Raw genomic sequence first — 23,772 nt, 5'->3', positions numbered from 1 at the left:
GGGTCATTTCTCATTGAAGAAGTGTGCAGTTACACTTAACCATGTATTGGGGTATCTAGGGTACCCTAGAGCAAGGGATTTAGTAAGAAAGAGTCCCCAAAAGAAAAGAAATGAACACAAGTTGATGACTTCTTTTTAACTTTAGAGTTAATGGTAAATACCTATGGATGTCTCCAGAAAATAAATCTCTCTCTTTCTAGTTATTTTTTTTTTGCTGATGTTTTAAATCTGGGAGTGCTTATAAAGTACATGTGATAGTCACTGACGCCATCCATTTTAAAATATTGATGGATTGAACCAATTAACATAGGCATAGTCATAATCAGGGTGGGCATAGAACACATTAAGATAAAATAAAGCTCTGCTTTTTAAAATTCTCTTTGTTTTTGAGCTTTAATTTATGGCCATTTTCTCAAGCCACATAACAGTTACAATTGTAAAGATAGAATACTCTTTAGTCTACCAATGGGTGAAAATCACAGCGAAGCATATTTATTACAATTGTAACCATCCAAAAGTGCCATACCAGCCTTGCCAGGTAGAGATTTTTGTTACTGGAAGTATCCAAGCAGAATTTGGGTTACCATCTGTCAGGGATTTGCGAGAAAGACTTTTCATTAAAGAGAAAGGTTGGAAAAAGAATACAAAATCATAATAATCCTACCACTTTTAAGATTTTACAGTATTTCCTAGTCAAAACCATAAATATATTTATGTTGTATTTTAAAGTAGCAATGATTTCTATTTTTCTGTTACAATATATTTGTTCTTATTCCATACCACATTAAAATTTTTCCAAACTTTAACAGTAGGCCTTTCTGAAGCAGAATGCTGAATCTAGGATTACAACATGCATCTGAGAGTTACTCATGTTAAGTCTGTTTTAATTTGTCTCTTTTTTATAACACTGTTTCAATAAGATCAGGCCAGGATCTTACAGAATATTTCATCTACTGTTTTGTTTTTTGTCCTCCCCTATTACCCTTCTGCCCCAGTTTCATCTTAATTTTTTAATAATGAATCATTTTCTTTATTCATTCAGAATTATTTTTTGAGAGGCAATCGTGTTAAGTTCTCTGTTCATCCCTGGAAATATGCAGAAACAAACATAGAGGAGTTTTGTCTTGGTATAGTTTGCAGGCTAAGAAGAAATAAGAACAAATGGAGGAAGCTGCATAACACAGAGACATCAATTATAAATTATAAAAGGCACCGGTAATGGTGTTTGATGCAATGTGTTATTATGTCTCAAAGTGTGTTTTGAAGAATTCTAATTCCCCACTAGTTCCTACTCATTACACAGTCAAATGAGTTTGAGGAATGCTGGGTTAAACAAGATTAAGAAATTTCTTTACTGGAGGACTTACTGTAGCCATTAAATTAATGTGCATGGCAAGTTTCTAAGAAAAAATAGAGAATGCATGTAACGTTCTCCTGACACATTTGATCATGGCACATATTTCTTGAAAAATATCTTAGTGGAACTATCATTGTGTGGAGCACATTTTGTTTAGGCTGATGATATAAAATCCTAGCACAGACAGGAAGGAAATATTCTGTGAAAGTCAATGACTCTGAAATCAAATAGAACAGTTGCTGCCTAGTTTCCAAAACTTTTTGTAAGTAATAAATATGGAATAAAATATCAAACCTAAAATAAGTTTGATATTACTTTATTAGTCTTTTCAAACTTCACTGTTATATAAAGCAGACTTCATCTATTGGGTTTGTAAGCCAGAGGGGGCATCTTTCCATAACTATGACATGCAGATTTATAAAGTATGGATTTTAAAAAATAAATTCTATAATTATGCCCATGCCTTTGAGGTACCACCTTTTTTGATTAGAAGTTGCAGATTTAACACTGTATTAGGAAGAGTTACAGTGCTCTAACTAGATTTGAATGGCCAAAAGCTCAACCTAACTCACATAGGGAAGGGAGCTACGATATTAAAAATCATGAAAGATGCTCCTTTCTGCCAGGAGACAGCCTCTGGGACAATATTGAGAGAGAAGAATTAAAGTGAGAAGAAATGATGTTGGATTTTGGAAATTTTCACAGGTAGCCACCTTGCTACAAAGTTATCTGAATTAAACCAAAAAGAACAGAAACAATGGTTGGATAGATTTAGCAGAATCCTTTTGTAGGTCTCCTTTGCAGAAAGCACAGAGGTTCATCTTCTAAATCGCTGAAACCAAGAAACACATGCACAGCTACCGAAAGATGTTTGCAACCCACATCCCTAGCGAGTACTTTAATATTGAATGGGAAAGTTTGAAGGCAGCAAAACTTACTGTTCATACTACAGCTGAGAACGGGGAGGGAGTTTAAGATTGGGGACTCTCACACACTGGGGTCTGTCCTCAGCCAGTCTTGAAGTGGCTGTGTGGTCTCAGGCAAACTGACCAGTTTCAGGGTTTCAATTTTCTCTTCTTTAAATTTACAAGATTGGGCTCTCAGCAGAATAAAAGCCTCCCATTCCTATGTGTTGGACTCCTTGTGATGACTGAGGGATTTAGAACCATTGACTGCCTCCTCGATCATGGGAAAAATGAATTTTTCCTTTAGCTAAGTCATTCTAGTTCCAAACTATGAATTTTCTATTTTTGTTAAGATCTGAAAGCACATTAACCACTCTGCCTTCAAAGCCCATGGGTCAAGATGTATATGAACTTTTCATAAGAGTATTACCATTACTGGGTATATAGCCAAAGAACTATAAATCGTTCTACTATAAGGACACATGCACACGAATGTTCATTGCAGCACTGTTTACAATAGCAAAGACCTGGAACCAACCCAAATGCCCATCGATGATAGACTGGACTGGGAAAATGTGGCACATATACACCATGGAATATTATGCAGCAATCAAAAATGATGAGTTCATGTCCTTTGTAGGGACATGGATGAATCTGGAGAACATCATTCTCAGCAAACTGACACAAGAACAGAAAATGAAATACCGCATATTCTCATTCATAGTCAGGTGATGAACAATGAGAACACATGGACACAGGGAAGGGAGTACTACACACTGGGGTCTATTGGGGGGAATAGGGGAGGGACAGCGTGGGGAGCGGAGCTGGGGAGGGATAGCATTGGGAGAAATGCCAAATGTGGGTGAAGGGGGGGAAGGCAGCAAAACACACTGCCATGTGTGTACCTATGCAACTATCTTGCATGTTCTGCACATGTACCCCAAAACCTAAAATGCAATAAAATAAATAAATAAAATTTTTAAAAAGAGTATTACCATATTTGTATTATTAATTTCTCTCAAATGGGTTAAAGCTAACTATTGTTAATACCATGTTTTAATGGAATGAACTGTATGCATTCTTTTGCTTTAGATGAGGCTAGATACTGTTACTCTTTGCAGAAAAATTATTCACAAAATAGGGCTATTCTAAGTGATATTTAAGCCATGTATGAAAGTAGGTAACATATGTTTAAGTCATCATTTACAGCTTAACTTTGGGGAAGTCAGAAATTTATTTTGGTGTAAAGAACAACTCCATTTACCATATGGTCCTGGTACCTCTGTCTATGACAATTTCTTTTTAGAAGTAAGTATGAGTAATAATTAGAAGGAGACCTATTGAACAGAAAGTACTGAAAATGACAATAAGGATTACATGTTGATTTCCTATGTGTGCCAGGCCTTTACATATTTTACCTCTCATAGTTACAAAGATTCTGCCAGTTGGCTTCTTCACTTGTGTGGCCACATCTAATACGCGATTCCATTCATCTAGTTAGCTTTAATCAATGTTTTCGGGGAAAACTAGATTTCGTGTACAAAATGCTGTGCTGAAAAACTGGGCCCATGTATCATGCTTGGCATGGCACTTGATACATACCAGATAACTGCAAATTTGGTTAAATGCATTTGTTGTTTAGTAGAAGGATATTTTTGTCACTGATATTTATATAATGTTCATATGAGTTTTTTGTCCATTGTATACCTGCTAAATAAGAATGAAAGTGTACATTTACTACTGATTTAAAATCCCAAATCTTTGATTATCTTAGTTGATAATGAGAATGTTTTCTCATCGTTTTCCTTTATATACACTAAAATAAGAAGCATTGCCACATTCACCCTCAAACTAAACTTTTATGCATTTCTTAATGGATATCAAGCACTTTTTAAATTTTAAGAAGTGCATTAATGGCCCTAATTTGGCCAGGTTTACCATTTCAGTGATAAATGAATTGCTTCAACACTTATTCCTGGTAAACATATTTTAAATCAACTGACTCAAATCATCTTGAGAAGTAGGTGAGGTACAAAATATAAAATAGTAAAAGAATACTAATATGTTTCATTGGCTCAATACAAGAAAAACAATAGCTATCTTATTAATAATGGCTGTTGTTTCCTGTGTCTGTTTAAATAATTAGCACCAGTACCAGACACTTTCTTTGCTATACCAGACACAGAGTCCTATACCAGACACATCTGCTCTTTAATTCTTACAGTAATCTTACATTGCAGACGTTACCTCCAATGTGCAGAGACTCCAGGATTCCCCTTGTTGGCAGCCACACAGGAAGGTAGTCAGAAAACCTATTATGACCTGTGAGTTTAATAGATAAATATCTCATTAATATATTTATCTATTTGCTTATATGTAAAACATTATCTATTTGTTAGTATTATCTACATATATTTTACTAGCTTCTATAATCAAGCCCCAAATTTCAGTGACTTAATACAATAAAAGTTTGTTTCTCACTCATTAACAGCCCAGTGATTTTGCTCTTATTTTAGCAAGCAGCTTTCCCCTGTGCTATTATTCAGGAACTCATCCATTCCATTTTGGGGACTGTGTCATTCTTCAGGGTCATAGAGAGGAAGAGAGAGGACCACCATTGTACTGACTAACACTTGATAGCCTCAGAATGATAACAGTGAGGTAGTGGTGGTGGTGGTGGGGAAAGCTGAGAAAAAATAGTCCCAGGTGTAGTGGTCTCACAGAATATAGGGATTATGAAGTCTGTGTGTGTATGCATGTATGTATATATGTATATGAGCATACATATACTCATGTGGTATAAGATTGTAAATTTGTAATACTGAGAACACTGCATTGAAAAAGGTACTTTATAAAGAAAGTTTAGTGTGTTCATGGTTACTCTGCTATTTTGAGCTACTTAAATTTTCTTCATTATAATTTTTCGTAGTCTTCAAATTTTTGGTGATTTGATGATAATGAAAATCAAAAACCATCGTTTTAGAAGCTACTGAAAGTCATGTCTCTATATCATACAGGCAGGACTAGAGTGAGCTAATTAGGGCACACAGTATAAGAAGTATTGTGTACATGCTGACTTTGCACCTCTAGAAGATAAGCTGTGTGGTGGTTGGGAGGTCATACTCACCAAGGGAGAGGGTATGCCGCTTCAACCCTGAAAACCCTGGCCTGTGTGCATTCAGTGTATGTAAAGAATATCTGATATAGACAGATACGGTGATAAAACTTTGTGCCCAATGCCTCTTTGGTCTCAATAAAAAAAAAAAAAAAAATGCCTTTGCATCCAAAAGTAGTCATATGCATTTGGGTTTCATCTTGGTCCATCAGGTATTCTCTTGGACACATGAGAATTCTCTTGACTCAGCACATTTTTTGTTGTTGTTCCAGCCTGGGTCTGTAAATTGGTTTTTATCTCAGCTTCTACAAGCTTATCAAAAGCATGAAAGCAGGGATATGTACTTATTTTAAAATGTCCTTTCTTTTTACTACTGTCAGATCTCTTCAGAGCCTGCTGCTTCAGAGAGAATGAGCCTAGCCCATGCTGAGCAGAATGAAAATAAGCACCTAAAATATTGAAAAGGGTCTACATAGCATTTTTGTCTCTCTCTGCCAGTTTCCTCACACCTTTTCACTGATTAGAGTGCAAGGAAAAAAATAAAATAGTCAGTTAAGATGGGACGGACTCTGCTCATCACAAGTATCCATAAATAAGACAGACTTATCTGAAGGGCACATAGTATGATGTAGTATGCATTGTACTCAACCATGAAAGATATTCATGGAAATCTATGTGGATATCAGTTAGTCTACCCAATTCTCTCCCAATGTCTCTTGCAAAGTTATTCTTGTGTAACCAGCAAATTAACAAACTTTGCAAAAAACCCCATAAAGATCAGAAAATACAAGAAGCATATGGTAAATAATTTTGTTTGGATTTGCTTAATAATAATATGTACCTCTGGCCAATGTGTTGTACGCAGAAAGTGAATTATTAAAATTTTGTGGCACAGATTTCAAAGATCATTTTCAAGACCATCATCAGGTTTACCACATCTGGTCAAAATAGCAATTTATATCAGTGAGTTTATTTGGTTGGAAAATAGAATGGTAATATGTATGCAACCTTTGTAATTCAAGGTGAGGTTTAAAAATAACTTAATGCTGTTTTGTCAGAGAGTCATAAATGCAATTTCTCTTACATGTCTTCCCTTTGTAGAGAATATACGTATTCCAAGTTAATTTTTTCCTGATCACTTTGAACAAGCCAATCTCTCTGCACTCTGTAGGAACAAAGACTTTGTGATTATTACAGTTTCTTTGTTCAGTGTGATTTTTTTAAAAGGAGAGGGAATAGTTCCAGTTTTTCTTATATTTTTAAAAAACATAGGAAAGCTTACTATATAACTATGTAGAAATCCAAACTTATAAAGCAAGTGATGGTTTCTTTGCAAAATGATTCTGTGTTTACCATACGTGAAGCTATAATTAACAAATGTCCCTAATATACTTTTTATTTTTTATTTATATATTATTATGCTTTAAGTTCTAGGGTACATGTGCAGAACGTGCAATTTTGTTACATAGGCATACATATGCCATGGTGATATGCTGCACCCATCAACCCATCATCTTCACTGGGTATTTCTCCTAATGATATCCCTCCCCTACCCCCCACCAGCTGACAGGCCCTGGTGTGTGATATTCCGCTCTCTGTGTCCATGCATCCTCATTGTTCAACTCCCACTTATGAGTGAAAATACGCAGTGTTTAGTTTTCTGTTCTTGTGTTAGTTTGCTGAGAATGACGGTTTCCAGATTCATCCATGTCCTTGCAAAGGACATGAACTCATCCTTTTTTATGGCTGCATAGTATTCCATGGTGTAGATGTGCCATGTGTTCAGTTTCCATGTAGTTGTGTGGTTTTGAGTGAGGTTTTTAATCCTCAGTTCTAATTTGATTTCACTGTGGTCTGAGAGACTGTTAAGATTTCCATTCTTCCGCATTTGCTGAGGAGTGTTTTAACTTCCAATTATGTGATCAATTTTAGAATAAATGTGATGTGGTGCTGAGAAGGATGTATATTCTGTTGATTTGGAGTGGAGACTTCTGTAGAGTCTGTTAGGTCCACTCAGTGCAGAGCTGAGTTCAAGTCCTGGATATCCTTGTGATTTTTCTGTCTTGTTGATCTGTCTAACGTTGACAGAGGGGTGTTAAAGTCTCCCAATACTATTTTGTGCGAGTCTACATCTCTTTGTAGGTCTCTAAGGACTTGCTTTATGAATCTGAGTGCTCCTGTATTGGATGCATATATATTTAGGATAGTTAGATCTTCTCATTGCATTGATCCCTTTACCATTATGTAATGCCTTCTTTGTCTCTTTTGATTGTTGTTGGTTTAAAGTCTGTTTTATGAGAGACTAGGATTGCAATCCCTGCTTTTTTTTTTTTTTTTTTTTGCTTCCCATTTGCATGGTAAATATTCCTCCATCCCTTTATTTTGAGCCTATGTATGTCTTTACACGTGAGATGGGTTTCCTGAATACACCATGTTGATGGGTCTTGACTCTTTATCCAATTTGCCAGTCTGCATCTTTTAATTGAGGCATTCAGCCCATTTACCTTGAAGGTTAATATTGTTATGTGTGAATCTGATCCTGTGATTATGATGCTACGTGGTTATTTTGCCCATTATTGATGCAGTTTCTTCATAGTGTTGATGGTCTTTACACTTTGGCATATTTTTGCAGTGGCTGGTACCAGTTATTCCTTTCCATATTTAGTGCTTTTTTCAGGAGGTCCTGTAAGGCAGGCCTGGTGGTGACAAAAATATGGAACGCTTCACAAATGTGTGTGTCATTCTTGCTCAGGGTCCATGTTAATCTTTTCTGTACCGTTCCAACTTTAGTATATGTGCTGCTGAGGTGAGCATGCCTAATATACTTTTTAAAAGTGAATAGTTCAGCAGTATTATTATATTCACATACTTGTGCTACCAATCTTGAGAACTCTTTTTCTTTTGCAAAACTGAAACTCTATGTTCATTAAACAACAACTTTCAATTTCCCTCAGTCCCCAGCTCCTGGAAACCACTATGCTACTTTATGTCTCTATGAACTTCACTACTCTAGGTACATCGTATCCATGGAATCATATAGTGTTTGGCATTCTGTGATTGGCTTACTTCACTTAGCATCATGTCATCAAGGTTCATCTATGTTGTATCATGTGTCAGAATATCCTATCTTTTTAAGGCTGAATAACACTCCGTCTGTATGTATCAACCCCATTTTGTTTATCCTGTCATCCACCGACAGGCGTTTGAGTTGCTTCCACCCCGTGACTGTTGTGATTAATACTGCTATGAACACGGGTATGCCACTACCTCTTTGAGATTCTACTTTCAATTCTTTTGGAGATATATACCCAGAACTTGGCTTGCTGGATCTTATAGTAATTCTATTTTTATGTTTTTGAGGAACAACCATACTGTTTTCTAAAGCAGCTGCACCATTTTACACTCCTACCATTAGTTATAAGGGTTCCAGTTTGTCCACATCTTCATCAATACTTAATGTTCTTTTTTTCTTTTTGTTTGTTTATAATGGTTATATATATGAAATGATAGATATCTCATTGTAGTTTTGATTCACATTTTTGTAATGATTAGTGATGTTAAGAATCTTTACATGTGCTTGTTGGTCATTTATACGTTATCTTTTGAAGAAATGTATTAAAGTCCTTGGCCAATTTTTTAACCAGGTTGTTTGTTCTTTTGTTATGAGTTGTAGGCTTTTTTTAAAATATATCCTGGATGTTAACACCTTGTTAGAGAAATAATTTACAAGTATTTTCTCCTATTCCTTAGGTTGCCCTTTAACTCTGCTGACTGACTGTTTCATTTGATATGCGTGTCTTTAAAACTGATGTAATCCCATTGTGTATTTTTGCTTTAGTTGCCTGTGCTATTAGTTATATCCAAGAAATTGTTGCAAAATCCAATGTCTTGAAACTTTTTTGTGTGCTTTCTTCTAGGAGTTTTATAACTTTAGGTTTTTTTTTTTGTTTTTTTTTTTTTGAGAGGGAGTTTCGCTCTTGTTACCCAGGCTAGAGTGCAATGGCACGATCTTGGCTCACCGCAACCTCCGCCTCCTGGATTCAGGCAATTCTCCTCCCTCAGCCTCCTGAGTAGCTGGCACTACAGGCACGCGCCACCGTGCCCAGCTAATTTTTTGTATTTTTAGTAGAGACAGGGTTTCACCATGTTGACCAGGATGGTCTCGATCTCTTAACCTCATGATCCACCCACCTCGGCCTCCCAAAGTGCTGGGATTACGAGCGTGAGCCACTGCGCCCAGCCCATAACTTTAGGTTTTACATTTAAGCCTTTAATCCATTTGGGTTTAATTTTGTATATGACATAAAATAAGAGCCCAACTTTGTTCTTTTGCCTAGAGTTATACAGTTATCTCAATACCATTTGATGAAGAGACCATCTCGTCTGTATCGGGTAGTCTTGGCACCCTTGCTTAATAGCATTTATTTGTTTGTACATTTGAGAGTTTATTTCTTGGCTTTCAATTCAGTTCCATTGGCCATATATTTGTGTTTATGCCCTACCACACTGTTTTAATTACTATAGCTTAGTTGTAAGTTTTGAAGTTGGGAGGTGGGAGACTTCCAACTTTGTTCTTTTTCAAGATTATTTTGTTTATTTGGGGTACATTGAAGTTTCCTACAAATTTTAGGTTACATTTTCCTATTTTAAAAATAAATATCATAGTGCCATTGAAATTTTGATAAGGATTGCATTAAAACTAGTTTACTGTGGATAGTATTGACATCTTAACAATATTAAGCCTTCCAAACCTTGAAAATTGTATTTATTTTTGTTTATTTGTGTCTTTAATTTCTTTCAGAATCATATTATAGTTTGCAGAGTACAAGTCTTTTGTTACCTTGGCTAAGTTTATTCCTAAATATTTTATTCCTTTTGATACTACTGTAATTGTTTTCTTAATTTCCTTTTTTGTATTTCTCATTCATTGATAGTGTATAGAAATGCAACTGATATTTGAATGTTGATTTTGTGTTCTGTAACTTTGCCAAATTCGTTTGATAATTATAACAGTTTTTGTGGAATGTTTAGTATTTTCTACATAGTGGATTATGTTATCTGCAAGCAGAGATTATTTCACTTTTTTCTTTCCAATTAGGATGCCTTTTCATTCCTTTTCTTGTCTATTTGCCCTGGCTAGATCTTCTAGGACTGTGCTAAATAGAGGTGGTGAAAGTGAATATCTTTGTTTTGTTCTGATCTCAGAAGAAAAGCTTTCAGTCTTCCACTATTGAGTATGATATTAGCTGTGGACACTTTGTATATGGCCTTTATTACGTTGAGGTAATTTTGTTTTTAGTTTGTTGAGTGTTTTCATCACAAAAAGGTGATAAATTTTGTCAAATGCTTTTTCTGTATCAGTTGAAATGGTCGTATTATTTTTTCTTAATTTTGTTAATGTGGTATGTTACATTTATTAATTATCATACATTGAACCATATTTGCATTCCAGGAATAAATTCTACTTGTTATGGTGTATATTCCTTCTCATGTGCTATTGAGTTTGGTTTGCTAGTATTTTGTTGAGATTTTTGCATCGATATTCAATACTGGTCTCTAGTTTTCTTTCTCCATAGTGTCTCTGACTTTGGAATTAGTGTAATGCCGGTCACATTTAATGAGTTTGGAAGTGTTCCTCAATTTTTGGATGAGATTGGAGAGGACTGGTGCTAATTCTTTTATAACTGTTTGGCAGAATTCACTGCTGAAGTCATCTTGCTTGGGTTTCAACTATAAGTTGAGGAATAATAGGTGAGGAATAATAATAATAACAGTAAAGTGAAGAATAACATTAGGCCATGCTGCCTTTTCACATATAGACATTAAAGAGGACTTTCACATGTCATATGTAATTGTGTGTCTTGGGGCAAAGTTCACATGTCATGTGTAATTTTGTATCTTGGGACATGTTACAGAGGTAGTACTAATTCTATTTCACAGAAGCAAAACATGACACTTGGAGATATTAAGCTTCTCTCTAAAACCATCAGGTGTTAATTGATGGAGGTAGTCCTCAAGCATGCCTCCAACTTTCCAATTAACTATTCTTTTCATTGCACCCTCTCCCCCTCACCAGCTGGTATGTTGACATTTTGCCTCCTCTGAATGCATATGAGAGGTCAACTCGAGTTTCACTAGTCACATTTAGTCCAGAACAGCCAGCTCTCAGAGACATTATAATTAGATGCATTCCTTGGAGATTGCTTTTATAATATTGGCCTAGGGATATAAAATTAACTGCCAATCAAAAAGGATTTTGAGGTATGTAATTGACTATACCATGAAGTTACAAGCAGATTTAAAACAGTTCATTTTGAATGTAGATAGGGAAAAAGACAAATGTGTTAAGGACTCTGATATTATATCCGACTTAATGTAATTTCCTTTTAATTATGAGTTTCCCTGAAAATAGATGATTTTCCAAGAATCATGAACTGCTTCTAAGAGAGAGCAAAAAGGAAATCACAGTACACATTGACACCTATTCTTCTGAAAATATGTTTCTTCTAGACTGATAATAATAATAAATAAATTGACTTGCTACCTCTTGTATATATACAATGTTTTGTTTCTGAACATAATGATTCTGAAGCATTAGAAAAGCTACATTATGACATTTTCTTAAATTAAAAAGTAACAAAAAATTCTCTAGTTCATAAAATTAGGCCCCACATTGTATGAAGGCACAGAAAGAATGAGAAACATAGGAAAGGGAGAAAACCCATTTAGGATTTTGAAATGAGGCAAGTTCTGAGGGAAACTGAGCAAACCATCCTGATTGAATGTCATGGCAAAATTGAGTTCATCTTCAAGATAACAGGGAGGAATGAAAGGACTGCTGATGATCTTTAGAAGGCCTGCCTCTCGAAAGCTACAGACCAGTCTTTATTTATTTTTTTGTTTTCCTTTTTTTCTTTTTTTTTATATTTTATTGCACTTTTAGTTCTGGGGTACATGTGAAGAACATGCAGGATTGTTGCATAGGCACATACATGGCAATGTGGTTTGCTGCCCCCCATCCCCATCACCTATATCTGGCATTTCTCCCCATGTTATCCCTCCCCAACTCCCTACCCCCGCTGTCCCTCCCTTGTCCCCCCCAACAGACCCCAGTGTGTGATGCTCCCCTCCCTGTGTCCTTAGATCTTCCCCCATCTCTGATAAGGAGGAGCAAATGTGCCATAAATACATTATAAGGTGCTTAGAGCTGGTCTCTTCCCCAATCCATCCCTGCTTTAAGGCCTTGGCACTGACTGGTCTCCTGGGCTTGGAACTTTCTTCATATCTGCATGGCTGGACTTATCTACACATTCACCTCTGCTCAAATATCCACCTCCTCAGAGGTCATTTCTTCAACTACCTTTTGGTTTTCTGATATTTGTTTACTTGTTTATAGTTTTTTTCTTCTACCACACTGATGTCTGGTGAAACAGGGGCCCTGGTTGTCTTAGATCAAGATCCATTCAACCCTTAGCACACTTCCTAGTCCGTAATGGAGACACAGCAAATTTTATTTGACTCTACATCTTAAAAAGTCAGCAAATAGTGAAGTGCCACTTAGCACCTTTAACATGGCTAGAGACCCGGTTGGGTCTAATAGTGGCTGATGGTATTGAAAAAGGATTTTTCTATTAATAATAAAAATGTATTAATACAATCTAGGTAGGAGCCACAGGAGAGAGGCAGATGATGCTATTTTATTTTCTAAGAATCCACCAAATCAAGCAGCACAATTCAGTTTGATTTTTAGGTGAAATCAAACCGTTATTCAAATGTTCTTTTTTCTTTAATCAAAATTACTCCCAACTTGGTGTCTTACACATGAAACAAATGAAATTGTTAATTTGTGTTCCTATGCTCTTGGTAGGAAATTTGTTGTTATTGTATTATTTTTCCTCAAGGTAAGTACAATGTTGTCACCTTCAATGCTCTATATTCATGGAACCTGCCACCATACTTGCACCTTTTCCTTCATCTTGGATCATGGTCTACTGCCTAAATTCAGGCATTTTGTAATAAGTTAGTTATATAAATGTCTATCACCATATTGTGTAGAAAAATCTGCCAAGTGTCTCTATAGGCTGGTTGCATTCAAAGGGGTACAATCTACATAGCTTTAGATTGCTTTATCAAGGCAAAATGTTTAATAGAGAATTTGGAAAATTTCCTAAACATTAGGACATAATCTGAATTTCCTTCTTAATCTGAACACAAATTACAGAGCTATTTTGAAAACTCAATATAAAAATAATAAGCTTTTTATTTTTCAAAATTTGGCTTGGTAATTTGATAACTTAGGCTGTGTGAGTGTTGCTAATTATTTGGAAACTGAAATTCTTAATCATAGTCAAATAAACTGAATAACTTTACCTGTATACTCTCTACTGTGTCTACATTAAACCATATGAAAGTGGTAAAATTCACACATTTTTAACTGAAAAAAAAGTTAATTTTTAATGGTGCAACCTAAGTGTTATGTAATTGTTGTTACCATTTTGCTGAAAGGAATCTTCCTGATGGTATGAATTTAAGCTGAGCCAGTTTTAGTTTGTTGGACCTATTTCTCCAGTTGAATTATTTATGAATGAGCACATTGTTATAGGTAGCACCGTACATCCCTCTAGTTACTTTAGGCTCCTCAGTGCTAAAGTATACACTCTCTCAAAACAAGGGATTTCTTAATAATTTAACACGAAGTTAGTTGATGTAATTACCTTTTGTGTAAAATTATGTGTGTGTTTAGGAGTACACGCATGTCAGTGTTCAAATCACAAAAAAATTCTCAGGAACTGACATTCATCTCCTAACTCCCACCCAAGAATCAATTTATTTTATGTATGCCTCAAGTAATTCTAGTGTATGACTGTGTGTGTTTGTGCACACACGTGTGTGTGTGTGTGTGCATGTGTGTCGTTTTGGGGGAAGGTGGAGGAGAATAGAAGCAATCTTGGCAAAGGATGGGTTAGAATCAAAACTGGCAGTGAGGTGGGTGTTGCAGAGGCACTTGGCCTAGTACTAAGAACATGGGCTAATGGTCTGAGAATCCCATAACCAAATCAGGTCTTAGAAAACTATTGACTGAGTGATATTAAAATTATCACTTTTCCTCTATGTGTCTCAGATGTGTCACTTGGAAAATGGAAATAATGAGAATAGCATTAATAATAATACAAACATTTGTAGATTTAATCTGAGCCAGACATTCTACTAATCACTTTCCTTGGGTGAACTTATTTACTCATAGGAACTATTATCTCCCTTGTTTTATGAAGCATGATGGCTCAGGGAGGTTAGGTAGCATGCCCAATGTCTCACAGCAGCCAGTTAAGTGGTTAATCCAATATAAAACTTATAGTGCTATTGCGATGATTAATGAAATAATGCATGCAGAAAGCAAGAACCTAGGGACAATGTTAAGTATTAACATTGGGTACAGACTAATTAGAAGATAAAATACTCTAAAGCAATTTGAGATAAATTTATAGAGCAATAAAAAGCACACATTGATAGTGAATAAATCTATATACAAAGTACACTTTTAATGTTGAATATCTCAAGGTGAACTGAGTCCTCTGCTAGGAATCATATATATTAAGGTAACCATCAGAGATAGCCAGTTATAGGGCTAGATTATTTTAGCAATCCTTAAAATCAGTCCCAGTATCACAGAGAAGGTAAGTCTATAACAAGATACAAAATGAACTAAGCAACATAGTGGAAAAGCTCATTGACTGGACCATGTGCATTTTAGTTTCACATACGAGAAAATAATTAGTCACTTCTGAACTTGAATTTCCCTAATGGGTGATCTTAGGTGCAGCTTCCATGTCCTGAATGTGTCTCTAGCAATTAGTCAGGGCTGCTACCATGTGCTTCTTCCAAAATGCTGCAATTGAACATCTGGTGTGATGGCTTTTATTAAGGGGGAGCTGAGCTTTACTTCATTACATTCTAGTTTAGGAGGTTGAGAATGAGGAAATATTACCATGACCTATAATTGGATCAGCAATTTGTGGGCTCAGATGTGGAAAATAGAGCATTTTAAAGAGCCAGGAATGTAGAAACAGCTTCGTGGGAATCCTTGCATTCCTCTCCGAGTTTTGTTTGCTTTTGATAGATAAACTATGTTCTTCAGAAATCCTTATTCCCAGCTCTGGGACACTGGTTGGTAGAACTGGAGCAACTACGAAACACAGAGAACACTAGTAGCTCTGAGGGTGTTTGAAACCGGTACGAAAGAGAAAAAGTGAAACCTAGTTCTCAAATGCCAGTGAATGGAGACAACAAATTCCTTGGGGGATTCTGGAATAATGATTAGTAAGAGAATTTGAAAATCAACATTTAAAATCCATGCAGGAAGCATGAAGTGAGAACAAGCTTTAATGTGTCCATGAACAAATACTCATGAAGGGTCACCTATGTAAAGATAAGATGCCTGGATCACTTAACGAAGAAAAGATGACGTGGTTTCTGACTTCAGGAGCATAGTACAGTAGTTTCCCTTTGTCTCAGGTTTCTATTTCCATGGTTTCAGTTACCAGTGGTCAACCATGGTCCAAAAATATTAAATGCAGAATTATAGAAATAAACAATTCATAAATTTTAAATTGAGTGCTGTTCAGAGTAATGTGATGAAATCTCTCACTATCCTGCTCTGTCCCACCTAGAAAGTGAATCATCCCTTTGTCCAGCAGCTCAGTGCTGACTGTGCTATCTGCCTATTTGTCACTCAGTAGCCATCTCGGTTAGCAGATCAGCTGTCACAGTATCATAGTACTTGTGTTTGAGTGACCCTTATTTTACTTAATTATAGCCCTATAGCTCAAGAGTGAAGCTGCTGGCACATTGTTATAGTTGTTCTATTTTATTATTGTTGTTAATCCCTTACTGTGCCAGATTTATAATCTGAACTTACTGTGTTTACATAGGAAAAATCATAGTATTCATAGGGTTCTGCACTATCTGTGGCTTCTGGCATCCACTGGGGTCTTGATACCTGTCTCCCATGGATAAGACGGGGCTACTGTGTAATTTAGCTGGGAGATTATTCCCCTCACCTAAATAATCATTCAATTCAGTAGTGTTTGGCTTACTACAGAACATACATTAGAAGGCTCAGAGGATGAATGCTGATGTATAGGAGAAGTGGAAGTACTCTCATGGAAGCTTGAAGGATAGGTAGGGTTTGGATAGACAGAAAGTAAGGGCAACAATTCTCTATGATTAAAAAAAGAGTAAAAGGAAAGAAAAGATGGTCAAGAGAGGTAGAAAAGTTTAATTCAAGCAAAAGATCAGGAAAGTGATTGGTTGAAGGTAAGTGTAGTGTCAGAGATGCACAGAATGTCTGAGGGATCATCCATTCTATCTCAGATTGTTCACTTTGGATGAGAAGACAGAGATGACGAAAGGTAAAGTGACTAGAACAGATTGCGAAGAGCTTTGTGAGGAGCTTGTACTTCATGGCCATAGAGTTTCTTCGAAAGCTTTTGCAGGAGAATCCATTGACTTGAACTTCCATTGCAGTGCAGAGGGTGCTCTTAGACTTAAGTAAGTGAACATCTCTTTGTGTATATGTGAATAATGTTTACATCTCCTCTGAGTATTAGACAAGAAGCAGATATAAAGTCTTTACCTTACAAATGAAATATTATTTCCTGATGGTGAGGTGAAGAAGACCGAAGTTAGTGCCAGAAGAACATTTTGAGTTGCCTTTGTTCGGTGTTTAAGGGGAAATATAGTAGTGGTTCTCACTGATCAATGATGGTTATATGTTAACTTCTCTGGAAAAGGAAAAATGATGGAACAATTAGTGTTCTTACTTTTTGTGTGACTCTAAATGAATCCCTTTTCAATATAAAAAAATTTATGCTTTGTTAATAACAAGCCTAAAGGTAGAGGCTTCTCATTTATATGTGACTACAAGTAAATTTTCTTTCTCTTGATACTATGCATAAAGTATCTCTGAATATGCATAAAGTATCTCTGAATATGCATGAAGTATCTCTGAAATATGCATAAAGACATATTAGTAATGTTAGATACTAGTTTTTTAATATAACTCAACAAGTAATTATTTGTTTAGTTTTGTTATAGAAATGATACACCTAACAGAACACAAATTAACAAAAATTATTGAAAATCACTTGACATATCACCACACAGAGATACTACTATTCATATTAGATATATTTTTAGATGTGTTTTCTCAAACTTTGTGAATGGTTCGTTCCCCAATTGGGTCATGTTGTGCATATTGTTTTGTAGTCTTCTCAAAAAGATAAGATATAATGATGTGTAGTAGTACTATAGTAACATCCATTCATGTCATAAATATTTTTATAATATTATATGTATGCCTGTTTGCATTTCATTATATATTTGTCCTGTGTTTCATTTACACAATTTCATATTTATGAACATTTATGTTTTTACTAATTTTTATTTTATTGCTAATATAACAATAAGTATTTTGGGAGTATTAAGGTCCATGTGTTGTCTTTCATTTATGCTTTCATATATTTTAATAGTTTTGGATTTTTTTGTTACTACTACATCCTAAGCTCTGTTTTAAGCATAGGGATACATCAGTGAATAAGCTAAGAAGCTTTTTATTTTCATGGAACTTACCTTCTTGTTCGGTGACATAAAAATACACAAGGAAACAAACAACTGAATATTATTAACTGTAAAAATATGATAAGTGCTGTGAACATTAAAAAAATAAGGGACGTGACAGGGATTGCTAGGACTGAGAGGAAGGGGAAACCCCACTGAGGAGGTTTAAGCTCTGAGTTGAGCTCTGTGTCCCAGGAAGTAACCAGCCATGCTTGGGGACATAGCCTGTCAGTTAGGTTTTCAGTCAATTGTTAAGACGAAGTTTGTAAAGTCTGCAGGAACTTGAAGTATTTGCAAAACAGAGAAAAGGCCAATGTAGTTGGGCTTAGTGAGTGGAGGTGAGGGAAAAGAAGAGGGAATAGGTGGTGAGATCAAAGAGATAAAGCCTTTAAGGCCATAGTAATAAGCTTGGATTTTGTTCTAAGTGCAGTAAAAAGCCTTTAGATCATCTTAAGCAAGGAAAAGACATGATTTGCTTTACATTTCTACTACACTGTAGGAGCAAGGGTTAGCCTCAAGGAGATAGTAACAACGGCTTATGTAACTTGTAAACAATAGTGCCTTAAACTAGATTGTTTATATTGGAGACAGATGTAATAGACTTGTGACAATATTTGGAAGTAAAGCTGTCAAAGCTTGCTGCTTAATTATTTTCTATAAATACTCCATAACATGCAACTCCAAATATCAGAGCAAAGGATGTGCACATTTTAGAACTCTCTGTACATATTCCCATGTGTCCAACATTACCATGTAAGAGACAACTGTAGTTTTCTACCATTTACCAGAAAGTGTGCTAAATATTGACTTTATACACATGACTAAGATGTAATCTTTACTCTCACAGCCTATGATGTTGAGAATGTACTTACTGTATAACTTAGGTCTTATTTTGGTGTTATTCAGATAATAATTTATACATCAGATGTATTTTCTCCCATAAAGTGGTAAAAAATAAGTTAATTGCAAAAATAGTTTGGTATTCTAATCTTTGGAAATCTGTCCTGTTGTGTCGCATTTTTGTAAAATTGAAATACCAGGCAAAAAAAAAAACTGAAGTACTTTTCTAAAAATGTCTAATATTAAAACATTCTGTCCAGAATGGTAGTGAAAGTTACAAATATGCTATGCTGAATAATGGTAGAGTTTTATTCACATGAAACTTGCATTACATTTAAATTAAATAACACTTGCTCATATAGTTTCTAAGTTACAGATTTTTACTACCTTAAAAACATTAACCTTGTTTTTTGAAAGACAGTAGGTCAGTTTGTCAGCTCAAAACCTCAACTTTGTTATAGCATAAGTGAAGGAAATAAATGATTGTATATTAGACACAGTTGTTCTTTCAACAAGGGGTAATTAAGATGAAGTTAAATATTTTTTCCTTTAAAATTATAAAAGCCTGAGAGTGGAGACAGATTTCTCTGAAACCATCTAATTTTAGAGACAAAGCCATTATCTAGAAGAACTCAACAAGCAAGTTTTGTCACAAAAGCTCAAGATTTTAGTTCAGCAATGATAATTTTCAAAGTTTAGAAAATGTGCTTCTAATGGATCAAGCAAATTAAACAAACCACACCTTACCACAAATGAAAATAAACTTTAAACTCTTGTCATTAAAAAATAAGCTGTTAGGTGTCTTTATGTCTTTAAATGGCAGACCAAATGCATGTGAAACCAACCCCTTACCCTGCTATCTTATTCCCAAATAGAGAAACGGTAGGGAAAAAGACATAATTATATTTACAATTTTCCTGTGCTTTAACGCTGTGTTTTAAAAGAAAAGAGGAAAACCTCCATAGATAATGAATGCTAAAGTGTCTACAGAAAAAAAATGCATATGGAAAACATATAAATGAAGATGAATAAAGGGGAAGGGGAAGACCGAAGCTCATGGTTGAATAGCCATTCAGGTCCAGGTGGGGATAGGGGCCACTCACATGCAACCTGTAGGCTTGAGACAAGGGAAGATGCTGCACCACACGTACAGAATGAAGTTCTGTAGCTTCAAGTGGCCAGAACAATGCCAGTAGTCCGGAAAATGAGGGTAAATGAAAGTGGTTCTCAAGAAGATATTTCTCTCTCTCTCTCTCTCTCTTTTTTTTGATTATACTTTAACTTCTGAGATACATGTGCAGATCATGCAGGTTTGTTACATAGGTATAAGCGTGCCATGGTGGTTTTCTACACCCATCAACCGGTCATCAACATTACGTATTTCTCCTAATGCTATCCCTCCCCTAGCCGCCAACCCCCTGACAGGACCCAGTGTGTGAGGTTCCCCTCCCTGTGTCCATGTGTTCTCATTGTTCAACTCCTACTTATGAGTGAAAAGATACTTCTCATTTTCTATTGATAAAACTCCTTCGATGGCTAACATTAGTGTTTCCTTTTTTTGGTTTGTCTTATTAGTATTTAAACATTGTCATTGAATGAATATGTTAATTCAGGTTGAGATGAATGAAGAGAAACTTAGAAAGTGTGCAAAAATACTCCACAAAAATGCAGTGATTATAGATATCAGTCTAAATATGTTATTACTTTCCAAAATCCTAAAATATCTACCCAGGATATTTGTTTCTTACAAAAGATAATAGCAGCTTCACAGTGTAGAAGCCTAGCAGATGTTACCTTAACCAACTATTCAAGATTAAGATGACCAGGAATTTTCCAGAATGTCATTTTGACATTATGTACACTTTATATGTACTCTTCGTATGATGGATACAACATTGCTTAGGTGATACATTGACCCAAACTGTGTAATCTCAATCTAATCATAAGCACTCATCGGACAAATCCAAACTGAAAGATATTGAACAAAAGAACTAACTGCTACTCTTCAAAAGTGTTAACCTCATCAAAGACAGGGAAGCATTGAGGAACTGTGACAGGCTGAAGGTGAAGGAGCATAGGTATTAAGTGTAAGGTACATCTTGGGTTGGATCCTGGAATTTAAAAAAAAAAGGGGGCATTATTGATATGAGACTTCTTAATAAGGTCTATAATTAATATTATGTATGTCAATTTTCTGGTTTATATTGCTTTGTAGCTTTGCAAAATATTAATCTTAGAGTAAGCTATGTAAAAAGTATGCAGAAACTCTCTATACTAGTTTTTATTTCAAAATATAAAGTTAAAAGAAATTTAAAAGGCAATAACATATGATATGTGTGTATGTGTGTATATATTCAAATATCCCATAACAAGAAGTAAATGTCCAAATTTAAAAAAAAAATGTTCGAAGAGCGTGGATAGGCACTTTACAAATCAACAAACTTAAAAAGATAAGAAACACACATTTTTAACGGTAGGTATTTTAACCATAGGTATTAACAGTAGGTATTAACACTGAGCCAGAGAGACAGGAAAAGTTTAAATCTTGGCAATAGAAAACAAATTTTAAAGACAATAAAAGCAAAAACAAAAAGTATTTAGACATACAGAATATTTTCTTTTCTATTTTTTTTTTGTACTTTAGGTTCTGGGGTACATGTACAGATTGTGCAGGATTGTTGCATAGGTACATACATGGCAAGGTGGTTTGCTGCCTCCATCCCCCCATCACCTATAGCTGACATTTCTCCCCATGTTATCTATCCCCGACCTCCCCACCCCCTGCTGTCCCTCCCCTAGGCCCCAGTGTGCAATGCTGCCCTCACTGTGTCCATGTGTTCTCATTGCTCAACATCCACCTATGACTGAAAATACACTGTGTTTGATTTTCTGTTCTTGTGTCAGTTTGCTGAGAATGATGATTTCCAGATTCATCCATGTCCCTACAAAGGACATGAACTCATTCTTTTTTTATGGCTGCATAGTATTCCATGGTGTATATGTGCCGCATTTTCCTTGTCCAGTGAATCGTTGATGGGCATTTGGGTTGGTTCCAGGTCTTTGCTCTTGTAAACAGTGCTGCAGTGAACATGTTCATGTGTCTTTATAATAGAACGATTTATAATCCTTTGGGTATATACACAGTAATGGGATTGCTGGGTCAAATGGAATTTCTATTTCTAGGTCCTTGAGGAATCGCCACACTGTCTTCCACAATGGTTGAACTAATTTACACTCCCACCAACAGTGTAAAAGTGTTCCTATTTCTCCACATCCTCTCCAGCATCTGTTGTCTCCAGATTTTTGATGATCGCCATTCTAACTAGCATGAGATGGTATCTCAATGTGGTTTTGATTTGCATTTCTCTAATGACCAGAGATGATGAGCATTTTTTCATATGTTTTTTGGCCTCATATATGTCTTCTTTTGAAAAGTGTCTGTTCATATCCTTTGCCCACTTTTTAATGGATTTGCTTTGTCTTGTAAATCTGTTTTACTTCTTTGTAGATTCTGGATATTAGCCCTTTGTCGGATGGATAGATTGCAAAAATCTTTTCCCATTCTGTTGGTTGGTGGTTCACTCTAATGATAGTTTCTGTTGCTGTACAGAAGCTCTGGAGTTTAATTAGATCCCATTTGTCTATTTTGCCTTTTGTTGTCAGTACTTTTGGTGTTTTAGTCGTGAAGTCCTTCCCTATGCCTATAGACATATAGAAGATTTTTAAATGACAACATGAGTTTGAATATAAGGTCAGCAGAGCACTTTCTAGAATGGAATTATTTCATCCCTAGAAATGGCCTTCGATACCACCTACTCTAAATGCATTGTTGTACAAATTGGGAATTCAGAGCCTATAACCATTTAGGGTAACCTTGTCAGCCTGTCCTGGTGGAGCCTTATGTCCCTGCGTATTCATGAAGGTGACTTAATTTGTGGCATAACTCTACCTTTTATTTTTTCCTCCAGATGTCAGGCAGCTTTTGTTTCCCCTAATTCCTAAGTTAATTAGCTACAGTTGTTCTTTTGACTTGGAGATAGGCTGAGATATTTGAAAGAATTCCCTCAAGGTCACATCAGAGGAACATAAACGTACTGGGGTATGGACCTAGATGTATTTGACCCCAGAGACTATGCTTTTTTGAAAGCAGTTTAAACGTTTATTTTTTTCTTTACATACAAAAAAATGCACTCACTTTGGTATACGGTTCTGAGTTTTGACAAATGTCTAAAGTCCTAATGCCACCGCTGCTATTAAGAGGCAGAACAGTTCTGTTACCTAAAATCATTCTCTCATGCTTACCCTTGGGGGTCAACTGCATTCCAGTCTTGAAGCCCAGGGGACTGTCCCTCTGTTTTTCATTCCTGTAGTTTCATCTTTTTCATGTCATACAAATGGAATGATACAATATGTATCCTTTTGAATCTGGCTTCTTTCACTTAGCTTTCTGTATTTGAAAACCATTAATGATATTGCTTCTATCAATAAGTTGGTTCCTTCTTATTGCTGAGTAGTATTCTGTTTGAGGGATGCACTGCAAAGGGATACAAGTCTATCCCTTTATCTGCTGAAAAGCATTCAGATGGCTTCCATTTCTGGTAATTAAAATGAAACTGCTATAAACATTTGCAGACAGGAGTGGGATTGCTAGGTTTGTCAAATATGTGTTAACATTATAAGAAATTGGCAAACTGCTTCCCACGTGACTGATAGTTTTGTATTTCCACTTGCAATGTATGAGAGTTTGGGTGTACTTTCTCACCAGCACTCGGAATTCTCAGTTGTTTTTTGATATTTTTTTTTTGCACTTATGAGTGTGTGGCAGGATCTCATTGTGTTTTTAAATTTGTTTTCCATAATGACTAATGATGTTGAACATCGTTTTACATGCTTATTCACTATCTGTGTCTCTTTGGTTAAGTGTATGTTCACATCTTTTG

The 23,772-nt window shown here is 35.7% G+C and overlaps 1 protein-coding gene and 1 non-coding gene across 4 annotated transcripts in view; one reads left to right on the top strand and one right to left on the bottom strand.

The window, feature by feature from the left end:
* Positions 1–23,772, top strand: part of GABRB2 (gamma-aminobutyric acid type A receptor subunit beta2) — a 261,265-nt gene that overhangs the window by 60,639 nt on the left and 176,854 nt on the right. The gene's annotated exons all lie outside the window — the stretch shown is intronic.
* Positions 8,085–8,191, bottom strand: LOC118151844 (U6 spliceosomal RNA). The gene has a single exon (XR_004740249.3). It is a non-coding gene; the product is annotated as a U6 spliceosomal RNA (small nuclear RNA).

The sequence above is a fragment of the Callithrix jacchus genome, chromosome 2, assembly GCF_049354715.1.
Source record: "Callithrix jacchus isolate 240 chromosome 2, calJac240_pri, whole genome shotgun sequence".
Taxonomy (NCBI): domain Eukaryota; kingdom Metazoa; phylum Chordata; class Mammalia; order Primates; family Cebidae; genus Callithrix; species Callithrix jacchus.
The sequence above is the reverse complement of the archived record's forward strand: the minus strand, read 5'-3'. Positions and strand labels throughout refer to the sequence as shown.